This window comes from Gekko japonicus, unplaced genomic scaffold (assembly GCF_001447785.1).
Source record: "Gekko japonicus isolate JY-2015 unplaced genomic scaffold, Gekko_japonicus_V1.1 scaffold21, whole genome shotgun sequence".
Classification (NCBI taxonomy): domain Eukaryota; kingdom Metazoa; phylum Chordata; class Lepidosauria; order Squamata; family Gekkonidae; genus Gekko; species Gekko japonicus.
The window spans coordinates 1,096,679-1,107,370 of record NW_015173122.1 but is presented as its reverse complement, the minus strand read 5'-3'; positions in this window follow the sequence as shown (position 1 = coordinate 1,107,370).

The following is a 10,692-nucleotide window of genomic DNA, read 5'->3' as shown; positions in this document are numbered from 1 at the left end:
ACACCCTGTGAGGTAGGTGGGGCTGAGAGAGCTCTGACAGAAACTGCTCTTTTTCAAGAACAGCTCTGACAGAACCATGGCTTGCCCAAGGTCACCCAGCCAGGTGCAAGTGGAGGAGTAGGGAATCAAACCCGGTTCTCCCAGGTGACAGTCTGCGCTCTTAACCACTACTGGCTCACTAACCTGGCCACTAACCTCCAAAAGGCACTTCTTAAACCCCAAATCTCAAAGAAACATTTCACCTTGGTTTTGGAAGCAAAGAGATCTAAAATCAAAGTAGCCCATTTCTGAGTTGCGTGAAGGAAGACTTCCAGGCTGAAGGACTTGGAATCAAATGAGAGAATCCCTGGAAAGCTATGCCAATTGTGATCAGTGGAGCCAATGTATCTTCCTGAGATATGCATCTGGTCTGGGTCACCAGTGGCTGGAAGTGCACCCCTCCTCCCAGTACCATGTCCAAAGCGAGCTGGATGTGTAGGATGGGTCGTCCCTCTGTGTCAATTAGGGCAGAGAATTCCTCACAAAATTAAGCAGAAAAATATGAGCTCGTCATTCCTGTGGGAGGATTACTAAGAGGATCACACAAAGCTGCCTCACACTGAGTCAGACCCTTGATTTAGAGAGGTCAGGTTTGTCTCCTTTGACGGGCAGTGATGTTCCAGGGTCTCTGGCAGAGGTCCTCCACATCACCCACGACCTGATCCTTCCAACTGGGGATGCTGGGCCTTCTGCATACAAAACAGATCCTCACCCAGTGAGCCTCAAGGCCCCTCCCCCAAGACGCGCTCAAACAGCTCTATAAATGCCAAGGCCTGACCTGGATGGCCCAGGCTAGGCTGATCTTGGAAGCTAAGCAGGGTCACCCCTGGTTAGTGCTTGGGGTGGGAGACCACCAAGGAAGTCCAAGGTTGCCATGCAGAGCCAGGCAATGGCACAACCACTTCTGCCGGTCTCTTGACATAATAGGTGCCATAGCCCAGGAGCGACTTGGCAGCAGTTTCGACCACCATAAATGGTAACTATTACATCCCTTCCCTTAAAATATTAATTCAGCCTGTCGTTTGTGCCCAAGTTCGTGTGAAACCTTTTCATGGCCTGAGATGGCCATCTGTGAGATGGCTCAGAATCACTGCTCTCCCACACCGCACCCGGCGGGGCTGGTTGGAAGAAAGCTTCACCCCCTTTCCAGACAGTGGCAGACAAGATGCTTCGGTGCTTTCCAGCCAGACCGGAGCATTAAGTACTCAGCAGAAAGGAGGGGGGGGGGGGGGAGAGACACTCTTGAGCAAAGTTACATGAAAGCTGTTTATAGAGTCCTCAGATGATCATGAGATGTTTAAAATATGCGCATGGTAATTCAAAACTAATTATCCCAAGCACATTTGGAACGTTTATGCCCTTCCTGCTGGAACCTGCCTATTGGCTGCACCCTTCTGCTTACTCTCAAGTGCTTCTATAAACTGCCTCAGCGCATTTAACTTCCAGGCTGAATCTGTCAGGCCGACTTTCAGGAAGGGCTGCTACTTGGCAGACTCTGTTTTGTCCCTTCTTCCCCGGGATTCAAGGAAGCAAATGTTTCAATGGGAGTCTTCGTACAGCAGCTTCCACAAATGCACTGCCGAGCTACTGTCATCTTTCTTGCGGTATAACTGGCAGTTTCCATGGCAGAAACCAGGCAGCTATGACCAAAAGCATTACATGAAACGTGTGTGTGGGTGGGGGAGATAGTTAAAACCAATCATGTAACTATGAAAAGAACCTCCATTGAATATTTCACAGCTGGCATGGGGGCAGGGGACTTTCAGGCTTAGCCTCCAATACGTCTGCAGTGTTGGCCGCAGATGCTGGACTACAAGACTAGTAACATTTATTCTGCCAGAGAGTGTTTCGTGTGGATGCTCCATAGCTAGGGACAGGATTGCAAACCGCTATCTCTTGGGACCACCAGGGGGTGGGGGTTAGACATCTGTAATCTTCCCACTTGGCCTAAGATCCTACCACGTCATGAAATTCAGTGCCAACAGGATAGAGCAGAGTAGGATAGGGGAGAGTGGACCTTGGTCTAGAGAGTCCTGGGTTCAAAGGTGCCCTAAACCATGGGGAAAGGCAGTATATAAATGTTTTAATACAGAATTAATAAAATTCACCAGGTTTTTGTGAAGACTGCGGACATAATGCCTCTTTGGTGGCCCTTGTGAGGGCAAAAAGGCAGGATATAAAAGCAGCAAATAAACAAACAATGCCACGTCCAGCAGCCTGAGCTTCTTTGAGGAGCAGGATACAAATTTGAATTTTTAAAATCCTAGGTCATCCTATACCTGGTTCAGTGGTTAAGAAAGGGAGAAACAGAGCTATAGTTGAAACACAGGCACAAAGGGAAGCAAGAGAGAACAGACTTTATTATTTTTAAAAACCCATATTCACGTGGGCCATTCCCAAGTTATTAAGGCAGGTGGCATTTAAGAAATGAAGTCTCTTTTTCAAAGCTGACCTACTGATTCCCGCATGCCCCCCCTCAAGTATTCAGCACAGCTTGCTCCTGAGACACAGGATACTGAGAAGGCCATAAACCAACAGGTCCCTCCATCCAAATGGGGATCAGAGGTACCTCATCTCTATGTTGCTTTGCATGTTGCCACTTTTCACCTGTCATCTCAGCTCTTCATAACCTAACCTGAAAGGTAGGCTGACATCCTTACTCCTCTGGCTGCTGACAGTGGTGGGGCAGAGATGAAACTGCCAAAGAAGTGACTTGCTTAAGTGCCCTGTGAAAAGTTACGGAAGGAATGAATGTTCTGGCCATTTTCCTAAAAATGTTTCGTAGAACAAAACCAAAGGAATGGCAGGGATGAGCACCAGTCAAGGGTGACATTTCAGCTTCTGAGAGATGGGGCCAGATCCGACCCTCTTCTCAACCCACCTCCACCTTTTTCTGTAAAGAAAATACACGCTGACAAAAGTATCCCAAAATGTTCTGTATCCCCATGCTGACAAGACTTAGAACGCGGCAAATGAAGCAGCTGCCTGTCTCTCTCTCTCTGTGTCTTCAAACTGGCATTACCTCTCCCCAATTAAAATTTGAACTTTCCCAACCGGTCTGAATGGATTAATCTCAGCTACAAGGATCCAGAATTTAACAAGTAGCAGAGCCCGAGATTTCGTCTTCTTTATGAGTCAATGAGAAGCCGAATTAGCATCGAAGTTATAAATACACTCCAAGAAAGTGACAATCATCCTCTCAGCTCTCCAACGCTGACGTTTTGGAGACGGGGGGCCACTGGGGCTTGCGAGCATTTCAGCTTTGCAAACCTGGAGCCTTTTCCTGGTCAGAAATTGAGCAAGAAATGGATTTGTCATCTCCTGCCACTGAGGCGGTCCTTCAAGAGCCATAGAACAGGAGGACAGAAATGGTCAGTGTCCAGACCAGAAGCCCCCCAGGACACTTCAAAGGAACTGAGAGTTAGGACAGCATCAGCCTCTGCAAATTCTGCTCATCTGCACTTAGGCAGGAAAAAGGCAAAATGAAGCACCGATCCCACTCCATCAAGAATGCCAACAGGCAATGGCCTATGCGTAGCACCTGTTAGTGCCAAACTCTGAAGGCTGCAGGCAAGGTAGTGAACACACTCAGTAAAGGCTGTGCTAACCCAGAAGTATCACTGAGCCAGCGCTGCTCTAATAGTAAAGAGGCCTCTTACACTGCGAGACCTCCCACCATGGACTTACAAGCTGAACTTAAGCAGGGAGGCAAGCGAAAAAGGATGAGAGGGGAAAAAGCCAACCTCACCAGATCAGTTTCACTGGCTCTGCTACCTAGATTCCATTCGGAACAGGCCTACAGCCTGATATCCCTCCTCCGCTTACACTCACTCTCTCCCCACACAGAGAGACAGAGAAGCTAATGGCTTCTATCGGAGGCACAAGAATGGGGCACTCACCTGTCTACAAAACTGATGGGCAAGCTGCCTGCCCATCTTCCTCTAGGAAGATGATGCTCTGGCATCATCTTAATGCAACTGAAGCCCAGCCAAGAGGCCTCCATGGTAAAGGCCGGCATAAGACACTTAACAGTAATGGTTTACGAGAGCAGCCTTTACCAGGTGCTTCTGAGAGCAGAACTCTTTAAGAGTTATTCTAATGCGGATTTTACACTCAGGCAGTGGAGTGGGAGGGGGGGGGGGAACTAAGAGCACTGCTCTGACAGCAGAGAACCCAGCCAACAAGCAGCAGCCACTCAAGCAAGAGAGAGGCTTTAAAATGGCTGCAGGGACAGGCCCTGGCGTCTCCTGAAATGAGGTTGTTGAGGTAGCTGCACATGTTAAGCCACACTTTCCTGTTTAATTAGCAAACTGCATGATGCCATGCTTCCAAAGAGAGGAGGGGAAACAGCCCCGACACATTTTTAGCGTGAGGACATTTGCTGAGCTGACAAAAGGGCAGTGGAGGATGCTGCATTTGTTCCTTTTGAGAAGATTAAGGAGAAAATCGGGGGTGGGGTGGGACACACACCAAAAGGGGGCGGCTTTCTTCTTGCAATAGCCAAAGGTTCACAGTATGCAAACTCTCCCCCCACAAAAAAATATCCAGAGGAAAGTTATGAAGAGGATGAGCCTAGAAGGGAAACCAGGAAAAGAAGATTTAGGAAGGAAGGTGACAAGAGCGACAGTTGCCAAATATGTCAGAGGCTAACAATTATGCACGCGTGGGCAGGAGCAGCAACCAGGATTTCAGGCAGATTTCCATTAAAAGAGCTTCACCTCGGCAGCTTTAGTAAGAAAGTGAGCTATCTGGGAATTATGGCAGGCTAGGCATGGGTGTTGGGGCATTCTTTCGGTATGCCATATCTTTTCTTGAACTGTTTCCACCATATACCTTTCATCTTCTCTCAATGTTCGACAGAAAAAAAAACCCAAAGAAAGGACTCCAGCAGGAAGTCTTTCATTAAGGAGATAAAGGCAGCCTGTTCCCAACAGAAGCTCTAGGAATTCCACCAACCTGGAATTCTGGCGGAAGTGATCACGGAGAGAAGTCTAGGGACTGCAAGACACATAGGCTACATCCGCTGCATTTTACAAGTGTTAGACAGGAATCTTATCCAGAGAAAGCTGTCATCTTTAATGACAGCACAAGCTCCAATTACCAGAAAGCCAATACACTTGGGAGCTCAGGGTTTTATTCCACGCCCCCCCCCCAATTGCTTGAGATTGGGGAGAAAAGCTTTATTGTACCAGCTTCTGAATCAGCTGTAAATAGCTTCACCTAGTCTTGATGCTCAGCCATTTCAGCTCATTTAAGCCGTGCCCCAAGCTTCCTGCATTAGGGAGCCCATTCAGGAGAACGGCTTTGAAGCGGAGACAGAGCTGGAAGAAGAAGACAACACAAAACAGTTTCCTGCAGTCTGAGCTGCCCACTGGAGCAGTCTACACCATCACCTGGTTCCAGAAGCTTTGGGGGAGCACTCTTGGGTTTATCTTGCCTATTTAAAATATGCATATACTGCCACTCTGCCAAAGCGCTAGTGGCGGTTCACAGAATAAAAAAAATCACCTTTCATCGCAAAGGTAATACCGATCCATCCATTCCTAAAAATGTATCCAGTTCCAAAATCAGCAATAAACTACAGGGGATCAACTAAAACAGCCATACTTAACAAAATCCACAGCGGCCAATTAAAACTACTTCAAAAACAACCCACAGAAGCCACTTAAAACCAAATTAAAACTGAGAGCAGAGAGAACAAAAAGGAGTCCCCCCCCAAAAAAAGCACCAAACAGCAATCAATTAATTAAAAGCCAGTTCAAACAAAAATGCTTTGGTCTGGGCACCAGAAGAGGGAAAGGAGGAGAGGCATTCCAAAGCTGGCTGGGTGGGGACACCGAGAAAGGCCTTCTCCCGCAGGGCCCTCCACCTCTCTTCTGAAGACTGACAGATCTAACAGCACTGCCACACTGCAGTGGAAATACATCACCATGCAGGGTGGGCCTGGGGTGCGCAAGGGGGGCTTCTTCAAGGGAGGCCAAGCAGTCACTTTGCTCAAGTGCCGTAGGCACCGTACCGCTTTCAGGGAGGACTGATCAGTTTCAGGACCCAGCTAGTCATCCCTTCTCTTGCAAGGTAAGAAGCGTCACACTTATCAACATCCTCAAGCCACAGGTACAAAAAGTAGTCCAGCAACACTTGACCCGACTTTACTCTAGAACCATCCTGAGACTGGAGTCTGAGGTCTGATGGTGGCCAGCCATGACTACGGCTGCAAAAAGAAGAAACAGGCCAGGTATAATTTCCCCTTAACTGGCACATCCCCCTCCCAATATTCTGTTGCCCTCTGCTCAGACCTCTGATTCAGTGGTCTCCCCCAGTTCCCCCATCTCTAAAGCATTCAACCACCTCAGAGCCCTTTCAAATAAAACATTGGGTCCTTGCCCTCACCCTTACAGACATGATGACTTAAATCCCCCCTGCCCAAACACTGCAAGCATGGACAGCAGGGCAGAAGAGAAGAGATTGGATTTTTACCCCGCCCTTCACTACCCAAAGGAGTCTCAGAGCGGCTTACAAACTCCTTTCCCTTCCGCTCCCCACAACAGACACCCTGTGAGGTAGGTGGGGCTGAGAGAGCTCCTTTTTCCAAGAACAGCTGTGCCAGAATTATGGCTTGCCCAAGGTCATCCAGCAGGTGCAAGTGGAGGAAGGGGAATCAAACCCGGTTCTCCCAGATTAAAGTCCACGCACTTAACCACGGCACCAAACTGGCTCTCAACTCTAGTTGCGCCCCTCCTCCCTTGGCCATTTGCTTACTGCGGCTATTGTATCCAGTCACTCCTATTGCAACAGCAAAAGCGAACTGGGGATGCACAGATGCAAAGCTGCTTCATCCCAGCAAACATGTTTCTAGACTCGGCAAGCAATCTTTTCCCAGACAGGTCATTCTAAGCCTAAAGCAGGGGGGCGGGGGGTGGGGGGAGAGACTGGAGCAAGCTGGCCTCCGGCAGTCCAAGTGGGTGTCAGCTTCAGCCTTCCAAGCCAGTAGATCAGCAGGATTGAAGCCCATAAACAATGGAGGCCAGGGATCAGTGAGTGTGCCTTTCCTAGACTAGTAGTGTCTATTCTGGTCAACAGGTAGAAAAGAATTAAGAGTCTAGCAGCGCCTTAAAGACTAACAAAACCTGTGGTAGGGTATGAGCTTTCACGAGTCACTGCTCACTTCTTCAGATACAGCTAGTAAACAAGCGACTCTCAGGGATCTTGAATGTAGGAAGCTCGCCCTCTGCTGCGTCTATCAAAGTCAGCCCTGTCTTCTCTGACTAGCAGCTGCTCTCCAGGGTCTCAGACCAAAGAGGGTATATGTCACACCACCTCTGACCTGCTCCTTTTAACTTGAGAAGCCTGGGACTGAACATGTTACTTTCTCCATATAAAAGGTTCTGTTGAGCTACAGCCTTTCCATTGAGTACATATGGGAGGGGGCAGGGGGGTGAACATTCCAAAAGGGTGGCTAACTTAGCCCTTTACAGTGAGGAATATCCATATCCCAGTCACATCACCTCCAATCAACCCATTCAAGCTTGATGCCCCAAGCGATTCTCAGGAGTACCAAAGAAGCATTTATAAGTCACACACTACAGACGCAGGTAAAACTCTCCTCCTCCTGCCCCCCCCCATTACTGACCATTGTGACCTGGAGAAAATCTTGTCAGGCCCTAAAATGGGAGCCAGTGAGACCTTCAGGGACAGGCCCGTGGCTCAGTGGTAGAACATCTGTTTGGCATGAATAAGTTTCCAGGTTCAACACCCAGCATCTCCAGTAAAAGGGCCATGCAGTAGGTGATATGAAAGACCTCTGCCTGAGACCCTGGACAGCCACTGCCAGTCTGAGTAGACAATACTGAGTTTGATGGACCAAGGGTCTGATTCAGTAGAAAGCAGCTTTATGTGTGTTCAGAACAAGCATAATCACTGGGGGCACACACCACATTTTAACCCCATACTTCATACAAGATGGCCTACAAAGAAGCCCCCCCCCAAAAAAATCCTCTATCCTTACAACAACTCTGAAGTAGGTTAGACTGAGAGTGACTGGTCCCAGGTTACACAGTGAGCTTTGTGGCAGTGTGGGGATTCAAACCCAGGTTATGCCAATCAAAATCCAGCCCTCTGGCCAATACTCCACACAACTCTGCACTCTACCCTGTGTTTTATTTCTGGCTGCAGCCATCCTCAAACCTACCTCATCTATGATTTCAGGCTACATTCTGTATATGCATGAGAGAGTTCAGGAAGTCTCCAAACCAGGAGGTATGATTGGTAGAGATAAAAAGTAACATAGCTCTATTATGGGAGCTTCTGCCACAAGAAAACTGATGCAGCTACTGGGAGATTTAGCCGGCATGTCCCTAATTCAAATCTTATGTCAGCCATGACATAATGGGCTCAAGGTGGGCTCATTTCATCTAGTCTTTTCTCCAAGGAGCTCATGGTGATGAACAGCTGTTTGCGCCATTTCTTCCAGGTTGTCTCTATTTTTTAAAAAAATCTGCTCTCCCCCACAATCATATGTTTGATCAATTCTGCCCAATTTTTGAGTATAGGGCAATTGTGACTTTACTTGCATGTCTCCACCCCTTCTGACTGACAAGGTACCAGGGAGGAGGGAAAACTCCCAAATGTTACCACCAGAACATTTGTATGTTACAGCAAACATAACCGGCTTATGTCCTAATCAGAGTTCCACAAATTTTGGATGAGCTTGGAAGCCAAATCATTGCTATGACTTTTTACAAAAACACTTCATACTCTTATGGAGAAATATACTAAAGGCTTTCCCTGCGGGTTGCCAGAATAAAGTGTATGGTCGCCATTGGCAACCATATCTCTGCTCCTGAATTAGCTATGGCAGACCAAAGACCTTGATAGCTAAGCCCAATGAAGACTCCAGCCCCACCACACAGCACAAGCAGATGACCAGTGGGCTTTCCACATATGCCATTTGTGGCAATGAAAAAAGGTGTGGAGAGGATTGTTTTTGTACACAGTTTCATACATGGCCAATAAAGGCAAGAAGATACTACAAAGCAAGGAGACGAGACATCTATGTCTCCCCAAACCATCAGTCTATGTTACAGACTAGTGTGCAGAAAGAAAAAAACACTCTGAAGGTCTCCAAATGATAGCTATAAAACTCTGTCCCTCTGTACAATTCTTACTGTGCTAAGACATTAACTGGGACTGCTAAATGCTGGGGATTTAACACCATCATGGAAACACGCAAGTCTTTAGACAGGTAGGGAAAACAGTTTTTCTGGTGTAGAAAAGACAGCTTGATCCTAAAAAGGAACTTGCTCCCCTTTCCTATAAGCAAGGCTACCAAAAGAGAGGCACTCAGCCAGAATGGCACCAGTCAATACAGCTTCAGTATCTGTACTGCCAAATTTTGCTTTCAGAGAGTATATTAATTACACAGTCAATATCTGTCTGTTTCATTAGTGTATTAAATACCTGGATCAATAATACCTCTACAGTTCAAAGACAAGTTTTAAGTGGGGCAGGAAGAGGAGAAAGGGGCCATATTTTGGACTTATAAATCCAAAATGTTAGCAAAACCCACTAGAGATTGTCTGGGGCCTTATGACAAGCACACAGCACTGGAAAAGTGACAGAAATCAAAATGATCACTATCTGTTTTTCAGTCTCTTGCACAAGGACACAGGAGGGAATTTACAGAACATTTAAAAACAATAAGTGAAGCAATTTGATTCTCTTCTATCCCCCCCCCCCCCAGTTCAAGGAAGATGAAATTCTTTCTCACCTACACTTCTCTCAAACAGTTAACTGTTATAGTGCAGAATGGCCACCCTTTACTACTGCTGTATTTTCAAGAGAAAACTAATGACTCCATGCCTGTGCCTAATTAGGAGACAGTGCCTGGAAGGTGCAATCGGCCAGAACCCACTTCTGCTATGTTTATTTTCTCACAAAGGCCCCTGCAGGTAATGTCCAAGCCACAGAATTCCTTCTTTTCTCCCCTTCAGTAACAGGCCAAAGGATCCTCTGTGTGCCAAAGCTCCAGGTTCTTCCCAATTCCCGGGAAGAGAAAGTAAACGGAATGAGGCAGAAGCAAGAGACTGGTTAAGTGGAGCAGAAGGAAAGATGATCACTCCTAACCTATAATTTTGTCAACCGTGAAGCACGCAGAAGACCAAAGTTTCAGTCAACACCTCATAAGCAAGGTCAGACCGAACAGGGCACGAACCTGTAATGAAATTCAGAAGCACAAGTGCCTCCAGAGTCAACAAGGGCTCTCTGTTCAGTCTGGGGTGGGAAAGGTCAGCAGGCGGAAGGAGAGACACGGGAAGCCCTCACGTACATGCAGGGAATGCCTCCATATGCATGAGGAAAAGCACACCATTTGTAACACGTTTTGTTACCAAAGGTAAACTGCAACACAGCATGGCTGCTGGGAGCTGTATATTCAATGCTTTGCTGCAGCCAGAGAATGCATAATTAATGCGATCAAAAGCGTGCAGAGCTAGGCTGCTCTACCAACTGGAATGCCCAGCAACACAATTATGGCTTTCAATTCCAGTGCACTGTATGCACAGAGTCTCAAGGCCCAGTTAGTTTCAGGCTGATGTGTACACATTAATACCCCCCATGCCACCTTCACCAGCAAAACAACAATCACGTATCAATACT